Source organism: Esox lucius, chromosome 16, assembly GCF_011004845.1.
Source record: "Esox lucius isolate fEsoLuc1 chromosome 16, fEsoLuc1.pri, whole genome shotgun sequence".
Classification (NCBI taxonomy): domain Eukaryota; kingdom Metazoa; phylum Chordata; class Actinopteri; order Esociformes; family Esocidae; genus Esox; species Esox lucius.
This window is the reverse complement of record NC_047584.1, coordinates 34312985-34331160: the sequence shown is the minus strand read 5'-3', so window position 1 is coordinate 34331160 and position 18176 is coordinate 34312985. Positions and strand designations below refer to the sequence as shown.

General features: G+C 47.0%; 1 long non-coding RNA gene across 2 annotated transcripts in view; it reads left to right on the top strand.

Annotated features, from left to right (window-relative positions):
- si:dkey-100n23.5 overlaps positions 1–18176 on the top strand; it is a 62455-nt gene that overhangs the window by 15727 nt on the left and 28552 nt on the right. For both annotated transcript variants that reach the window (XR_003777185.2, XR_003777186.2), the window contains exons 8-10: positions 177–215; positions 4423–4501; positions 8857–8904. This is a non-coding gene — a long non-coding RNA (cyclic AMP receptor-like protein A). The remainder of the gene's footprint in view (positions 1–176; positions 216–4422; positions 4502–8856; positions 8905–18176) is intronic.

Genomic DNA, 18176 nt, shown 5'->3' with positions numbered 1-18176 from the left:
TACCACTCTCCCTCCCATTTTCTCCCTCTCTCATTTTTTCCCATCCTGTTTTTCCTTCTCTCCCTTCCATTTTCTCTCTTTCTCCCCCTTCTTTCTCTCTCTCTCCCACTCTCTCACTCTCTTTCTCACTCTCTCTCACTTTCTCACACTCTCTTTCTCACTCTTTGTCTCTCCAGCTGGATCACAGACGACCACGTATCCTGGAGGTTTGGGATGTAAGTGAAACCCTCAGCCATCAAAGCCTGGTCTTCAACAACGAGAGGAGGGAAGGGAGAAGGGAGGGGGAGGAGGAGGGGAGGAATAGGGAGGAGGGAAGGGAGAAGGGAGGAGAAGGGGAGAAGGAGGGGAGGAATAGGGAGGGGGAAGGGAGAGGGATGAGAGAGGCAGGGGAGGGTTTGGAATTCTAGAAGTTCAGTGTTTCCTTTATGTTCTGTCGGGGTTGTTTCAGTGTTTCCTTTATGGACTGTCACACATTCACTTTACCGGCCACACAACAAACACACATTTACTTTACCGGCCACACAACAAACACACATTCACTTTACCGGCCACACAACAAACAAACATTCACTTTACCGGCCACACAACACACACACATTCGCTTAACCAGAGACTGCCATCATTTGTGTTCGGTCATGCAAATATGCAAGCGACGGAGAGAGAGAGAGGTGGCATTTTGTCCCTCTCTTTCTCTCATTCAAAAAGGAATTGCATTTCTGATATTGTGTGTGTGCATTTGGGTTGGGGTTTGTAGAATTTGAGTATAAGTGCTTAATAGAGATGCTTAATGCATTTCTTACTCCAGTGATTTAGACTGTCAATCCATCGTTGCATCCTCTGCTCTCCTCTCAGGAGGTGTTTCCGGCCTGTTCCTGTCCTCCTTTCAGCTCTCTGGGCCATCCCCTCCTCTGTGTTTGGCCCATATGAGTTGTTAGACATGTAGATCATTGATCCCTGACACCTCTGGCTTGAGATAGTGTCTTTCAGGTCAGAGGTAAACTAGCAGGTCATTATGGGGTTCTGGGTCTGTGTGAATAAGCCTCTGTTTCATTTTTCTGGGTTACGTAATAAGGAACATGGATTTTTAGGTGGGGGTTAGATCTAGGTAATAAGGAACATACATTTTTGGGTGAGGGATGGGTCTGGATAAAAAGGAACATGGATTTTTGGATGAGGGTTGGGTCTAGGTTATAAGGAACATGTATTTTGGGGTGGGGGTTGGGGTTAGGTAATAAGGAACATGGATTTTGGGATGAGGGTTGGGGTTAGGTCATAAGGAACATGGATTTTGGGTGGGGGCTGGGGTTAGGTCATAAGGAACATGGATTTTGGGGTTAGGTAATAAGGAACATGTATTTTGGGTGGGGGTTGGGGTTAGGTCAGTCTATTACAGATGTGTGTGTACATGTAGACTTGTATGCTGGTTTCAACTATCCCTCCCTCTATATTCATCCTTTTCTTCTGTCTATCCCTTTTGTTTCTCTTTCTGGGTTCCCTGTCCTCATTCCCCCACTCCCTCCCTGGGGTCCTTGGGTCCCTGGGGTTGGGTGAGTCGGTGAGGTTCAGATGTACAGCTCTACCAGACTCAAATGGCGGATCATTATCATGTTAATTAGAGCACTTTGTAACTGCCGGTTGTCACCCCCCCCTCCTTTAAAAGGCCTCTCTCATTCCTCCCCCTCAGCCCCCATTGTTAACAGGAGGCGGTGGTAATTGGATGCCATTTATTCTGGAAAGCGGGTTATTAAATCACACAGGGGTGAGGTGAGCACGTTTTCACTTTGTCTTGCCTCACTCACTCTCTGGATGGAGCCCCTCTTATCCTGACATACACACACAAACAAGCACTCAAACACCCACACAAACGCACACTGCCAGGCACACACACGGACACTACATGAGCTCTGCTCACCTCTCCCAGATTCCACACACTTGGTCTTTTAAGTGAATGTAAAATGAATGTAGTTGTTGCTGAATGAATAGAAGTGTAGTGTGAATGTTGCATGAGTTGTGTGAATGTATTTTCTTAGAGCAATTATCAAAAAAGCCTTTAGATTTGAGTTTTTCCATGTAAATTGATGTAGTCTGGATAAACCTCAGGCCTTGTTCCCATATTGATGTAGTCCGGACAAACCTCAGGCGTTATTCCCATATTGATGTAGTCTGGACAAACCTCAGGCGTTATTCCCATATTGATGTAGTCTGGACAAACCTCAGGCATTATTCCCATATTGATGTAGTCCGGACAAACCTCAGGCCTTGTTCCCATATTGATGTAGTCCGGACAAACCTCAGGCCTTGTTCCCATTTTGATGTAGTCCGGACAAACCTCAGGCCTTGTTCCCATATTGATGTAGTCTGGACAAACCTCAGGCATTATTCCCATATTGATGTAGTCCGGACAAACCTCAGGCCTTGTTCCCATATTGATGTAGTCTGGACAAACCTCAGGCCTTGTTCCCATTTTGATGTAGTCCGGACAAACCTCAGGCGTTATTCCCATATTGATCTAGTCTGGACAAACCTCAGGCATTATTCCCATATTGATGTAGTCCGGACAAACCTCATGCGTTATGCCCATATTGATGTAGTCCGGACAAACCTCATGCGTTATTCCCATATTGATGTAGTCCGGACAAACCTCATGCGTTATTCCCATATTGATGTAGTCCGGACAAACCTCAGGCGTTATTCCCATATTGATTTAGTCCGGACAAACCTCAGGCATTATTCCCATATTGATGTAGTCCGGACAAACCTCAGGCCTTGTTCCCATATTGATGTAGTCCGGACAAACCTCAGGCCTTGTTCCCATTTTGATGTAGTCCGGACAAACCTCAGGCCTTGTTCCCATATTGATGTAGTCTGGACAAACCTCAGGCATTATTCCCATATTGATGTAGTCCGGACAAACCTCAGGCCTTGTTCCCATATTGATGTAGTCTGGACAAACCTCAGGCCTTGTTCCCATTTTGATGTAGTCCGGACAAACCTCAGGCATTATTCCCATATTGATCTAGTCTGGACAAACCTCAGGCATTATTCCCATATTGATGTAGTCCGGACAAACCTCATGCGTTATGCCCATATTGATGTAGTCCGGACAAACCTCATGCGTTATTCCCATATTGATGTAGTCCGGACAAACCTCATGCGTTATTCCCATATTGATGTAGTCCGGACAAACCTCAGGCGTTATTCCCATATTGATGTAGTCCGGACAAACCTTATGCGTTATTCCCATATTGATTTAGTCCGGACAAACCTCAGGCATTATTCCCATATTGATTTAGTCCGGACAAACCTCAGGCATTATTCCCATATTGGTGTAGTCTGGACAAACCTCATGCGTTATTCCCATATTGTGTATGCAAGCCTCTGGGTTGAGGAAGAGGAGTGGATCTGAAGAACTGTGTGCTGCCATGACCACCGCTGAATAAAACATACAGACCAGCTCTGTTTCCCTCCCTCTCTGTTCGGTTCAGTTCTGTCTGTTGGTTTAGGGACTCAGGCCCTGAGGGAAGGGTTGTGGTTGTGTCATTGTTTGGTTGTGTTAATATTTGTTAAGGCTCGGCTAGGTGCTGGTATTTTTGACACCCTGTCACAAAAGTACTAGCTGTCATTTCTCATTCTGAGAGAGAGTGACATTCCTCTGAAGCTGTAAATCTGTCAGTCTTTGTCTCTCTCTGTTTCTTTCTCCCTGTTTGTCTCTCATCTTAGCATAAATACCATGCATTTCTGCATTGCTGTGGTTTATCATTCACTAAGAGGGTGAAATTCCTCTGAAGCTGTAAATCCACCTCTTTCTGTATCTTTCTTTCTGTTTATCTCTCTTTGACTATCTGTCTCTCTCTGTATCTCTGTTTCTTTTTCTCCCATCATTGTGGCATCATATTCCTTGTTGTACTTCTATGATTCTTCCCTTTCTCAGAGATGCCATAAAACTCTGGGTATTTCCTCCGTGTCTGCATTTCTACCAACTCCTCATCTCGCAGTGTCTTATGGTTGAAGTGCAGAGGTGTCTGAAGTATGTCTAGAATAGTAAATGTATTGCTGAGTTAAATACATCTGTTCTTCTGACTGTTGGTGTGTTACAGGTAGACAGGAGTTTCTGTGGACTACATGAATAAACTCCCAGTCTTTGTGTCAAGGGCTGCGGTTTTAAATTGGAGTCACTGGGTCTGGAGTCTGTTGGTATCTGTTTCTATCTGATTTAATTGCACCCACCTGGTTTTCCAGGTCTAAATAGGTTGTTGATTTAAAGGTAACAGTGAGAAAGCAGTGGCACTAGGTTCATGGTCCAGACCTGAGTTTTGGGGGTTTATTCTCCTGAAAGAGCTGTTACAAATGTCAGTGGGAGATTCACATCAGTGTGTTGTCATCCTGTGTATAACGTGTTCCCCCCTTGCTGTCCCCCCACAGATGGTACATCCCGCTCTTCACCCTCATCTTCCTCATGACCTGCTGCTACGTCAGAATCATCTACGTGGCCAATGAGAGAGTGAGTCCCCCTTAAAATCTGGTATGTTGGACATCCTGGGTGCCGCTGCTCATTGTAGCACCAAGCTGGAGGCTCCTATGGTATTAATGTGGTTTGTGTGTGTTTGTGAGTGTGAATTAATGTGGTTTGTGTGTGTTTGTGAGTGTGAATTAATGTGGTTTGTGTGTTTGTGAGTGGGAATTAATGTGGTTTGTGTGTGTTTGTGAGTGTGAATTAATGTGGTTTGTGTGTGTTTGTGAGTGGGAATTAATGTGGTTTGTGTGTGTTTGTGAGTGTGAATTAATGTGGTTTGTGTGTGTTTGTGAGTGTGAATTAATGTGGTTTGTGTGTGTTTGTGAGTGTGAATTAATGTGGTTTGTGTGTGTATGTGAGTGTGTGTGATTTAAGCCTCCAGTGGGGGTGAAACTGTCATTCACTATATTCTGGGCCGTCGATTAAACGGACAGCTAGACACAACACAGGATAGCGTCCAATCAAAAATCAGACGGTGGGTTGTCCAATCAAAAATCAGATGGTAGGTTGTCCAATCAAAAATCAGACTGTGGGTTGTCCAATCCAAAATCAGACGGGAGGTTGTGTGAATAAAAACCAGACTATAGAGTGATACATTTTGACCAATGATTTGAATACTTGTATTGCCTTTTTTAGCACGTTTTAACACGTTTTAATCTTTACTAGAGATTAAATGAATTACACTAATGGGTGACTGATTTTAAACTCCTACTATTGCTCTTCCCTAAAGCATTACATGGGGGTTACATTACATGGGGGTTACATTACGTCGGCGTTACATTACATCAACATTATGTTACATCGACGTTATGTTACAACAGCGTTACATTACATTGATCTTACATTACATTGCCGTTATATTACATCACTGTTATATTACATCACTGTTATATTACATTGTTGTTATATTACATCAGCTTTACAATACTTTGGCGATTTGCATTGTCAGATGTAATGCTCAAAATTCAACTCTCCCACTCTCACGTTGTTTCTTTGCGATGAGGCAAGGCCATAATTATGAATTGGACATCAGAAATTAGAAAGGAAGAAAAATGAGGTAAAAGTAAAAATAACCGTTATACTATATTAAGAACAGGTCTGCATAGTTTAGAAAAGTTCAAATATTGTAGCACATGAATAATATGCCTGTCTGAGTGATTGACTGGCTGGCTGGCAAACTGACTGACTGACTGGCTCCCCTTCACTCCTTCACAGATGAATGTGTACACCCTTCACCTCCTCATTGCACTTTCTCTCTGTCTCTCTGTCCTCCCGACTGTATGTCCAAGCCTCTCTTTCATATTTATTAAGAGCTGAAGTCTTATCTTCTCACAGCTGTAGGCGATCTCACTTGAAAGGATTTCTAACCCTTTAGAGAAGGAATGGAGCGCGAGGGATGAGGAGGCAGCCAGCTGAGAGAGGGGAACTAGCGACGGAGGCGGGGAGAGAGTGAGAGAGAGTGAGAGAGAGTGAGAGAGAGTGAGAGAGAGTGAGAGAGAGAGAGTGAGAGAGAGTGTTAGACATGTCTGGCTTTAAACAGGATATATAAAATGTCCTAAATAATTGTCCCCATTGTAAGGGAAGCCCTTGGCCTTATGCAGGATAGGATCTACCAGTTCTCATGCAGAGGACAGGATGCCCTGACAACATAGAGACACCATAGTTGGATGACAGATATTTTGACTGTTGGACACAATCAACCTTTGTTTACAGTGGATAGATAGGCTTCCTCTGTCTGCCACCATTCTCTCTGAATGTCTCTGTTCCTGTCTTTCTTTCTTTCTCTTTCTCCTCTCTAGCATGTACACAGACACACACAGAGACACACACAGTAGAACATACAAACAGATTCTACTGCACACATAAACATACAGTGATGAGGCCATAGTCATCCAGAAACCATGGAAACGCTGAGTTGGTAAATAGTTGAACAGAATGAATGTGCCAGTCTCTGCCTAGTCTGTCTGTCTCTGTCCTTGTGTACCTCTGTGGGTTTGTGTGTGTGTGCACGTGTGCGTGCACATGACTGCCTGCTTCTGTGTCTGTCATGAGGAGCAGCTGATTACTAATTGAGGTTTTGTTGATGACTGAATGTGAGAGATACAGAGAGAGAAATGTAGGGAGGAGTAAAGGAGTTGGAATGCTCTCCTCTCCTCTGTTGAGGTCTGGTGCATCAGGTCACCTGTATCTGTCTTTAGCATTTTATCCATCTGTCCATTTAGTCTTTCTTTGCATTCTCTTCATCCCTGCTCCTGTTGTTCTGCTCCTCGGCTGGGTTCAGTGCTGCTTTATAGATCTCTCCTGGTTTTTTTATTGTTAAAACATACCCTGAGTACCTCTCAGCTTTGTGTGTGTGTGTGCGTGCGCACACATGAGGGGATTTGTCTCAGCTTTCACTAATAGCAGATTAAATTAGGCTTGTTTAGCACTTTTATTGTGTGTATGTATTTTTGCAGTGTGTATATTCATGTGGTGTGTGTTATGCATGCTTTTTGTTATGTATTTGTGTGGTGTGGGTGTGTGTGTTTTGTATTGTGTGTGTGTGTGCATGTAATGGTGCAATATGTGTGTGTAATCGTGCGGTGTGTGTGTGTGTGAGTGAGTGTGTAATGGCGGTGTGTGTAATCGTGCGGTGTGTGTGTAATCGTGCAGTGTGTGTAATCGTACGGTGTGTGTGTGTAATCGTACGGTGTGTGTGTGTGTAATCGTGCAGTGTGTGTAATCGTACGGTGTGTGTGTGTATGTAATCGTGCGGTGTGTGTATGTGTGTGTGTAATCGTGTGGTGTGTGTGTGTGTAATCGTGTGGTGTGTCTGTGTGTGTAATCGTGCGATGTGTGTGTATATGTGTGTGTAATCGTGTGGTGTGTCTGTGTGTGTGTAATCGTGTGTGTGTGTGTGTGTGTGTGTGTAATCGTGCGGTGTGTGTATGTGTGTGTGTAATCGTGTGGTGTGTGTGTGTGTAATCGTGTGGTGTGTATGTGTGTGTGTAATCGTGTGGTGTGTGTCTGTGTGTAATCGTGCGGTGTGTCTGTGTGTAATCGTATGGTGTGTGTGTGTGTGTGTGTGTGTAATCGTGTGGTGTGTGTCTGTGTGTAATCGTGCGGTGTGTCTGTGTGTAATCGTGTGGTGTGTGTCTGTGTGTGTAATCGTGTGGTGTGTGTCTGTGTGTAATCGTGCGGTGTGTCTGTGTGTAATCGTGTGGTGTGTGTGTGTGTGTGTAATCGTGCGGTGTGTGTGTGTGTGTAATCGTGTGGTGTGTGTGTGTGTGTAATTGTGCGGTGTGTGTGTGTAATCGTGCGGTGTGTGTGTGTGTAATCGTGTGGTGTGTGTGTGTAATCGTGCGGTGTGTGTGTGTGTAATCGTGCGGTATGTGTGTGTGTGTAATCGTGCGGTGTGTGTGTGTGTAATCGTGCGGTATGTGTGTGTGTGTGTAATCGTGCTGTGTGTGTGTGTGTAATCATGCGGTGTGTGTAATCGTGCGGTGTGTGTGTGTAATCGTGCGGTGTGTGTGTGTAATCGTGCGGTATGTGTGTGTGTAATCGTGCGGCGTGTGTGTGTGTAATCGTGCGGTGTGTGTGTGTGTAATCGCGTGGTGTGTGTGTGTGTGTAATCGTGCAGTGTGTGTGTGTGTAATCGTGCAGTGTGTGTGTGTGTGTAATCGTGCGGTGTGTGTGTGTGTGTAATCGTGCGGTGTGTGTGTGTGTGTAATCGTGCGGTGTGTGTGTAATCGTGCGGTGTGTGTGTGTGTAATCGTGCGGTGTGTGTGTGTGTGTAATCGTGCGGTGTGTGTGTGTGTAATCGTGCGGTGTGTGTGTGTGTAATCGTGCAGTGTGTGTGTGTGTAATCGTGCGGTGTGTGTGTGTGTAATCGTGCAGTGTGTGTGTGTGTGTGTAATCGTGCGGTGTGTGTGTGTGTAATCGTGCAGTGTGTGTGTGTGTAATCGTGCGGTGTGTGTGTGTGTAATCGTGCGGTGTGTGTGTGTGTAATCGTGCAGTGTGTGTGTGTGTAATCGTGCGGTGTGTGTGTGTGTAATCGTGCAGTGTGTGTGTGTGTGTGTAATCGTGCGGTGTGTGTGTGTGTAATCGTGCGGTGTGTGTGTGTGTAATCGTGCGGTGTGTGTGTGTGTGTGTAATCGTGCGGTGTGTGTGTGTAATCGTGTGGTGTGTGTGTGTGTAATCGTGCGGTATGTGTGTGTGTGTAATCGTGCGGTGTGTGTGTGTAATCGTGTGGTGTGTGTGTGTGTAATCGTGTGGTGTGTGTGTGTGTAATCGTGCGGTATGTGTGTGTGTGTAATCGTGTGGTGTGTGTACACATTCCTGACTGTGTTGTTTTTCCTCCTCAGATGCAGTCCTGGATCGGAACGTTCCACCCTGAGAGAGAAAGGAGAAAGGCGAGCATTCATTACTGCACATTATTGGGTTTTTATTGGTTTTTAAACTGACAGACTACTGTTCCCTCAACTGCTGTAATGCTCCTGGACTAATATACACACACGCACGCACACACCCACACAGACTCGCATACACACACAAGCACACACACACACACACAATATAGAGATAAATGTGTGTGGGATTAGCTGAGGTCAGATCTCTAACACACTAGGATGCAGTTTGACCCTCACACATCCAGTGTTGTTCTGGGAGGTGTGACTGTCTGTGTGTCTAATTGTGTGTGTGTGTGTGTGTGTTTATATATACAGCTCCGGAATAAATTTAGAGACCAATGCACTTTTTTCGTTCCTGTCCAAAAAAGTCTTAAAGGAAGGTTTTGAGTGAGGAACAGAAGGGTTAAAATTAAGAGACCACTGCAAATTGAACACTTTTTTGTGTATATATATATCTGTATATATAGAATTATATGTGTGTGTGTGTGTGTGTGTGTGTGTGTGTGTGTGTGGGGTTACAGTGCAGTCATGTTCTGTACAGATGTTGCCCCCCACCACCACGTTCAAACGAGGCAACAATGACAACAAGTCTGTTGCTAATGTGTTAGCATCCCAATCCAAGGCTTTAACTCTGGGGATCTTTTCTGGGAATTCTTGATTGACGTGGTAATGGACCAATCGTATTTGAGATAAATCTGACCCTCTTCTGATGTATGGTATATTGTGAAATCTCACGATTCGCCACATAGCGCTTGTCACCTAACTCATGGAGGACCTCTCTCTTGAATTATGACACCTCTAACCACATAACTTACAAGAAAGCTTATTTATTATCATATTATACAAATATTTTGGATATACACGAAACTAACAGCATAAATTGTGCTTACTGAGTGCAAATGTAGGTAGCAGCCTACACTGCAGTTTGACGTTATGACACCAAGCAGTATTTATGATTTTTAATAGTTGATGATTTGGAGAAATCCTGTGGGGAAAAAAGGTTTTGCGTGCCGCATAGAAACTCGTCTTCAAAGTCAACAAGTTTTATATATATTTGACAATCTTGAAGTAGTTACTTAATAAAATGTTATAGCATGTTATTCATATTTCATAGTTCATCATTAAAATATGTTTTCCCAGACTACGCCCCCCCTCTTGTGACATCACCCAGAAGCTTCCTTTCCCTCAGGGGACCTGGTGGACCTCTCTTACAAACTACCAATGTCTACATCATACTGGCCAATCCCAGTCCATCCCTCTCCCAGCAAATGCCAGCCAATCCCTGTCTCCACCTATCCCTGCCCTTTCCCATCTCTATCCCATCCCTGTCCAACCCTGTCCCTGTACTCTCCCGTCCCTGAACTCTCCCGTCCCTGAACTCTCCCGTCCCTGTACTCTCCAGTCCCTGAACTCTCCCGTCCCTGTACTCTCCCGTCCCTGTACTCTCCCGTCCCTGTACTCTCCTGTCCCTGTACTCTCCCGTCCCTGTACTCTCCCGTCCCTGTACTCTCCCGTCCCTGTTCTCTCACGTCTCTGTACTCTCCCATCCCTGTCCAACCCTGTCCCTGAACTCTCCCATCCCTGAACTCTCCCGTCCCTGTACTCTCCCGTCCCTGTACTCTCCCGTCCCTGAACTCTCCCATCCCTGTACTCTCCCATCCCTGTACTCTCCCGTCACTGAACTCTCCCGTCTCTGTACTCTCCCGTCCCTGTACTCTCCTGTCCCTGTACTCTCCCGTCCCTGTACTCTCCCGTCCCTGTACTCTCCCATCCCTGTACTCTCCCGTCCCTGTACTCTCCCGTCCCTGTACTCTCCCGTCCCTGTACTCTCCCGTCCCTGTACTCTCCCGTCTCTGTACTCTCCCGTCTCTGTACTCTCCCGTCCCTGAACTCTCCCGTCCCTGAACTCTCCCGTCCCTGTACTCCCCCGTCCCTGTACTCCCCCGTCCCTGTACTCTCCCATCCCTGTACTCTCCCATCCCTGTACTCTCCCATCCTTGAGCTGTAGAGACCCAAATTCATACTATCACATCCCTGTACTGCCCTTAGCCATGAGTTTTGAGGCAATGTCCATAGTGACATAAGTAGAAGCTTGAAGCCAAGTCTGAAAGGGCAGGCAGGGTGAAGGTTATGAAATGGCGCCCCTAAGTGGCTGATGTGATTACTACATCTTGAACTGGTATAACCCTGAATCACTGGTGTGTGTGCTTGTTTTTCTTTGTGTATGTTTATGTGCCTGTGTGTATGAGTGTATTTATGGGTGTGTGAGTGCGTGTTTGATTGCATATTTGTGTTTATGGTTGTGTGTGTTTTTTTTATGGGAGAGTGTGTGTGTGTGTGTACAGTATGTGTGTGTGTACAGTATGTGTGTGTGTACTGTATGTCTATGTAGCACCATCTCCCTCTAGTGTGCTAATTGCTCTGTGACTGAAAGTGTGAATTAATCATATGATCTCTGTCTTTGTCTCACACACACACACCCACCATGAATAAAGAAACAGCAGGTTCATGGACATGAATATTTATGAGTGTTTATGCACGTCTGTGTGATGTTCTAAAACAACACCCCCCCTCCCGCTGCTACCCACTGTTTCTTAGTGTTAGTGTGCGTGGGGGCGTGCGTGTGTGTGTGCATGCCTGTCTGTCTGTCAGCAGGTGGAAACCGGACCACAGAAGTCCGGCTGGGTGTCTGAAAGTGCTGCCTGTGGCGATTTCATTCACTCCCCTCTTGCCCTGTGCATCTCGCTTTGTCTTTTCTCTCTCTCCTTTTTCCTCTCTCCCTCCATCTCCAATTTCTCTTGCTCTATTTTCTCTTAGGTCATGGCTGTGGATCAGACTTTTTTATTGGATGTTAAAGTCTTGAGAAGCTACTTAATTAAGCCACCCATCTTTATGCTATTTGCTTAAGTTACCATTTTCTTCCCAACTGTCTTCAGATTCACCAGCCTAACTACATAGTGTTTAGTATCTTGAATTTGAGAATTTTCATCCACTTTGAAGTAACCTTCTGGGCTGTTTTGGAGTAGCCTACGGGGCTGTTTTGACATAGCCTTCGGGGCTGTTTTGACATAGCCTTCGGGGCTGTTTTGACATAGCCTACGGGGCTGTTTTGACATAGCCTACGGGGCTGTTTTGACATAGCCTACGGGGCTGTTTTGACACAGCCTACGGGGCTGTTTTGACACAGCCTACGGGGCTGTTTTGACACAGCCTACGGGGCTGTTTTGACACAGCCTCCGGGGCTGTTTTGACGTAGCCTACGGGGCTGTTTTGACGTAGCCTACGGGGCTGCTTTGACGTAGCCTACGGGGCTGCTTTGACGTAGCCTACGGGGCTGCTTTGACGTAGCCTACGGGGCTGCTTTGACGTAGCCTACGCGTTTCCTCTGTTCTCCTCTGTTCTCCTCCGTCCCCCTGGCAGTACACGCATGTGTTTCCTCTGTTCTCCTCTGTTCTCCTCCTCCCCCCGGCAGTACACGCATGTGTTTCCTCTGTTCTCCTCTGTTCTCCTCCTCCCCCTGGGAGTACACATACTGGGCTTCTATGGTCGCTGGTTATCTGAGACTTATCTGAGAGCTGTTTTGACATAGCCTACGGGGCTGTTTTGACGTAGCCTACGGGGCTGTTTTGACACAGCCTACGGGGCTGTTTTGACACAGCCTACGGGGCTGTTTTGACACAGCCTACGGGGCTGTTTTGACATAGCCTACGGGGCTGTTTTGACACAGCCTACGGGGCTGTTTTGACATAGCCTACGGGGCTGTTTTGACGTAGCCTACGGGGCTGTTTTGACGTAGCCTACGGGGCTGTTTTGACGTAGCCTACGGGGCTGTTTTGACACAGCCTCCGGGGCTGTTTTGACACAGCCTCCGGGGCTGTTTTGACGTAGCCTACGGGGCTGCTTTGACGTAGCCTACGGGGCTGCTTTGACGTAGCCTACGGGGCTGCTTTGACGTAGCCTACGGGGCTGCTTTGACGTAGCCTACGCGTTTCCTCTGTTCTCCTCTGTTCTCCTCCGTCCCCCTGGCAGTACACGCATGTGTTTCCTCTGTTCTCCTCTGTTCTCCTCCTCCCCCCGGCAGTACACGCATGTGTTTCCTCTGTTCTCCTCTGTTCTCCTCCTCCCCCTGGGAGTACACATACTGGGCTTCTATGGTCGCTGGTTATCTGAGACTTATCTGAGAGCTGTTTTGACATAGCCTACGGGGCTGTTTTGACGTAGCCTACGGGGCTGTTTTGACACAGCCTACGGGGCTGTTTTGACACAGCCTACGGGGCTGTTTTGACATAGCCTACGGGGCTGTTTTGACATAGCCTACGGGGCTGTTTTGACATAGCCTACGGGGCTGTTTTGACGTAGCCTACGGGGCTGTTTTGACACAGCCTCCGGGGCTGTTTTGACACAGCCTCCGGGGCTGTTTTGACGTAGCCTCCGGGGCTGTTTTGACGTAGCCTACGGGGCTGCTTTGACGTAGCCTACGGGGCTGCTTTGACGTAGCCTACGGGGCTGCTTTGACGTAGCCTACGCGTTTCCTCTGTTCTCCTCTGTTCTCCTCCGTCCCCCTGGCAGTACACGCATGTGTTTCCTCTGTTCTCCTCTGTTCTCCTCCTCCCCCCGGCAGTACACGCATGTGTTTCCTCTGTTCTCCTCTGTTCTCCTCCTCCCCCTGGGAGTACACATACTGGGCTTCTATGGTCGCTGGTTATCTGAGACTTATCTGAGAGCTGTTTTGACATAGCCTACGGGGCTGTTTTGACGTAGCCTACGGGGCTGTTTTGACACAGCCTACGGGGCTGTTTTGACACAGCCTACGGGGCTGTTTTGACACAGCCTACGGGGCTGTTTTGACATAGCCTACGGGGCTGTTTTGACATAGCCTACGGGGCTGTTTTGACATAGCCTACGGGGCTGTTTTGACGTAGCCTACGGGGCTGTTTTGACGTAGCCTACGGGGCTGTTTTGACGTAGCCTACGGGGCTGTTTTGACACAGCCTCCGGGGCTGTTTTGACACAGCCTCCGGGGCTGTTTTGACGTAGCCTACGGGGCTGCTTTGACGTAGCCTACGGGGCTGCTTTGACGTAGCCTACGGGGCTGCTTTGACGTAGCCTACGGGGCTGCTTTGACGTAGCCTACGCGTTTCCTCTGTTCTCCTCTGTTCTCCTCCGTCCCCCTGGCAGTACACGCATGTGTTTCCTCTGTTCTCCTCTGTTCTCCTCCTCCCCCCGGCAGTACACGCATGTGTTTCCTCTGTTCTCCTCTGTTCTCCTCCTCCCCCTGGGAGTACACATACTGGGCTTCTATGGTCGCTGGTTATCTGAGACTTATCTGAGAGCTGTTTTGACATAGCCTACGGGGCTGTTTTGACGTAGCCTACGGGGCTGTTTTGACACAGCCTACGGGGCTGTTTTGACACAGCCTACGGGGCTGTTTTGACATAGCCTACGGGGCTGTTTTGACATAGCCTACGGGGCTGTTTTGACGTAGCCTACGGGGCTGTTTTGACACAGCCTACGGGGCTGTTTTGACACAGCCTACGGGGCTGTTTTGACATAGCCTACGGGGCTGCTTTGACATAGCCTACGGGGCTGTTTTGACATAGCCTACGGGGCTGTTTTGACACAGCCTACGGGGCTGTTTTGACACAGCCTACGGGGCTGTTTTGACACAGCCTCCGGGGCTGTTTTGACACAGCCTCCGGGGCTGTTTTGACACAGCCTCCGGGGCTGTTTTGACACAGCCTCCGGGGCTGTTTTGGAGTAGCCTACGGGGCTGCTTTGACGTAGCCTACGGGGCTGCTTTGACGTAGCCTACGGGGCTGCTTTGACGTAGCCTACGGGGCTGTTTTGGAGTAGCCTACGGGGCTGTTTTGGAGTAGCCTACGGGGCTGTTTTGGAGTAGCCTACGGGGCTGTTTTAACGTTATGTGAGGTCAGACCCTTCATGTTGGGCCAGAAGGTGTTGCCCTCCTTGTGTTTTTTGCCAAGCAGCACAGTGTGGACCTGCCTCCTGCTGTGTCCCTGCGTGTTTCCTCTGTTCTCCTCCTCCCCCTGGCAGTACACGCGTGTGTTTCCTCTGTTCTCCTCTGTTCTCCTCCTCCCCCTGGGAGTACACGCGTGTGTTTCCTCTGTTCTCCTCTGTTCTCCTCCTCCCCCTGGGAGTACACGCGTGTGTTTCCTCTGTTCTCCTCTGTTCTCCTCCTCCCCCTGGGAGTACACGCGCGTGTTTCCTCTGTTCTCCTCTGTTCTCCTCCTCCCCCTGGGAGTACACATACTGGGCTTCTATGGTCGCTGGTTATCTGAGACTTGGATTTCAAAGCTGTCTAAAGGCAGCTTATTTACTATATTTGGAATAAAAATGTATTTCCAATCCATCCCTAACCCCTTAAACCCTAATTTAACCCTAAACCACCCCAAACTCAGGTTAGCATTGTGAGACGCAAGGCAGTTGAAAGATCAGATTGAAAGTCACCCAGACACAAACAGAGACACACACACTGACAGACACATCATTCTCAGAAAGCAAACTTTGGGAAGCTTGTATTTTATCTGTACTGGGTGTTTGTTTACTGTTCAGCAGTAGCTCTGCCAACTGTCACAGCCATGGCTGGCGTGTGTGGATGTGAATGCCTGTGTGTTTTTGATTTTGTGTCTCCGTGTTTCTTTTTAACTTAGTAGATTTTTAGCATTTTTGTGGGCAGACAGAGGAGTAGTCACCCATTCAGCAATGTACTTTTCTTCTTCTTTTGTTCTTCTGTTCATGTTTACTAACGCTCTGTTCCCTGATGCATTGTGGGATTGGGATTGGGAGGTTCATGCTGTCTAGGAGAGAGAGACAGTTGAAGGCCGAGAGAGAGAAACGGTTGAAGGCAGAGAGAAAGAGACGGTTGAAGGCAGAGAGAGAGACACGGTTGAAGGCAGAGAGAGAGAGACGGTTGAAGGCAGAGAGAGAGAAACGGTTGAAGGCAGAGAGAAAGAGACGGTTGAAGGCAGAGAGAGAGAAACGGTTGAAGGCAGAGAGAGAGAGAGACGGTTGAAAGCAGAGAGAGAGAGAGACGGTTGAAGGCAGAGAGAGAGAGAGACGGTTGAAGGCAGAGAGAGAGAGAGACGGTTGAAGGCAGAGAGAGAGAGAGACGGTTGAAGGCAGAGAGAGAGAGAGACGGTTGAAGGCAGAGAGAGAGAGAGACGGTTGAAGGCAGAGAGAGAGAGAGAGACGGTTGAAGGCAGAGAGAGAGAGAGACGGTTGAAGGCAGAGAGAGAGAGAGACGGTTGAAGGCAGAGAGAGAGAGACGGTTGAAGGCAGAGAGAGAGAGACACGGTTGAAGGCAGAGAGAGAGAGACACGGTTGAAGGCAGAGAGAGAGAGACACGGTTGAAGGCAGAGAGAGAGAGACACGGTTGAAGGCAGAGAGAGAGAGACGGTTGAAGGCAGAGAGAGAGAGAGACGGTTGAAGGCAGAGAGAGAGAGACGGTTGAAGGCAGAGAGAGAGAGACGGTTGAAGGCAGAGAGAGAGAGAGACGGTTGAAGGCAGAGAGAGAGAGAGACGGTTGAAGGCAGAGAGAGAGAGAGACGGTTGAAGGCAGAGAGAGAGAGAGACGGTTGAAGGCAGAGAGAGAGAGAGACGGTTGAAGGCAGAGAGAGAGAGACACGGTTGAAGGCAGAGAGAGAGAGACACGGTTGAAGGCAGAGAGAGAGAGACACGGTTGAAGGCAGAGAGAGAGAGACACTGTTGAAGGCAGAGAGAGAGACGGTGAAAAGCTCTGATAATGTGGTTAATGTGTGTCATTAACGGAGGCCGTCAGACCCTCAGTCTTGCGCATAATTACTGCTTCATTACCTTCCGCTCCCGAAGAGCACCAGGCCTCTGACACCGAAGAGCTGTGATTAAAAACACCACACACACACACAGACACACACACACACACACACACAGAGACACACACACACACACACAGAGACATACACAGAGACACACACAGAGACACACACACAGAGACACACACACAATGCTCTCACAGCGGAGGCCACGTTTTTCACCAACACTGTAAATTCCAAATTAATTTAATCCACAAACATCCTCTGTGTAGTCTTGTACTCAGTCCTGGGGTTTCATTTTAAAACCTGAACCAGTTAATTCATCTTATTGGGGAGCCTAATCATCTGCATTTACAGCATGTCATTTAAAGTACTTACATTACTTGATTTACAGTACTGCAATTATAACACTTGGTTTACTGAACTGCCTTTACAACACTTTATTTACAATTTGTCATTTAAAGTACATCAATCAAAAATGTTTTTTAATCACATTTATTTATAAAGCCCTTTTTACATCAGCAGTTGTCACCAAGGGCTTTTACAAAACACCCGGACTTAAACCCCAAAGAGCAAATAACAGTAGTTTTGAATTTCTGTACATGGTTTGCAGTACTTGATTTACAGTATATCTTTTACAGTATGTAATTTACAGTATTTCAATTACAGTATTTTATTTACAGTATGTTATTTTCAGCACACCATTTACAGTTTGTGATTTACAGTATGCCATTTACAGTTTGTAATTTACAGCATGACATTTACAGTTTGTGATTTACAGTATGCCATTTACAGTTTGTAATTTACAGTATGTCATTTACAGTATTTCAGGATTTGAACGCTCACTCATCCACCACTGCAACATGTTCCTATGATCCTCTATTGCTCTATCTCTTCCTTTCCTTCCATCCCTCACATAAACACACACCTCTTGTTCTTTAAGCAACATGTCTTAACTGGAAAACAAGAGATCAGCTGTTTTGTTCAGTGAAGTATAGCGTCCTTCAGCCATCTCATTGTCCTTCAGCCATCTCATTGTCCTTCAGCCATCTCATTGTCCTTCAGCCATCTCATTGTTTTTCGGCCTTCTCGTTGTCCTTCGGCCTTCTAATTGTCCTTCAGCCTTCTCACTGCGCCCTGTGGCTTGGTAGTCATAGATGGCTCTTCCCGAAACATTAAACATGGTTACTTTATCTCATTGACTTTTGCACAAATTCAGATGAGAAAACATGTGACCTTAAAATGCAAAGAAGTATTTTGACATTTCAGGCGATCAAAGTGTTGTCTGTCCCTCCCCGTGTGTTTTTTCGCATGCTCACTGTTCAAACAGGTGAACCCCACATCTTATACAGGGCCTTGGGAGCTTTGAAATTGTAACTCCAAAACTCTCCACAAACTACAGGACACATACACACACACACAGAGTGAGATGTACTCACAGGCGAGATCAAATGCCACTGGGGG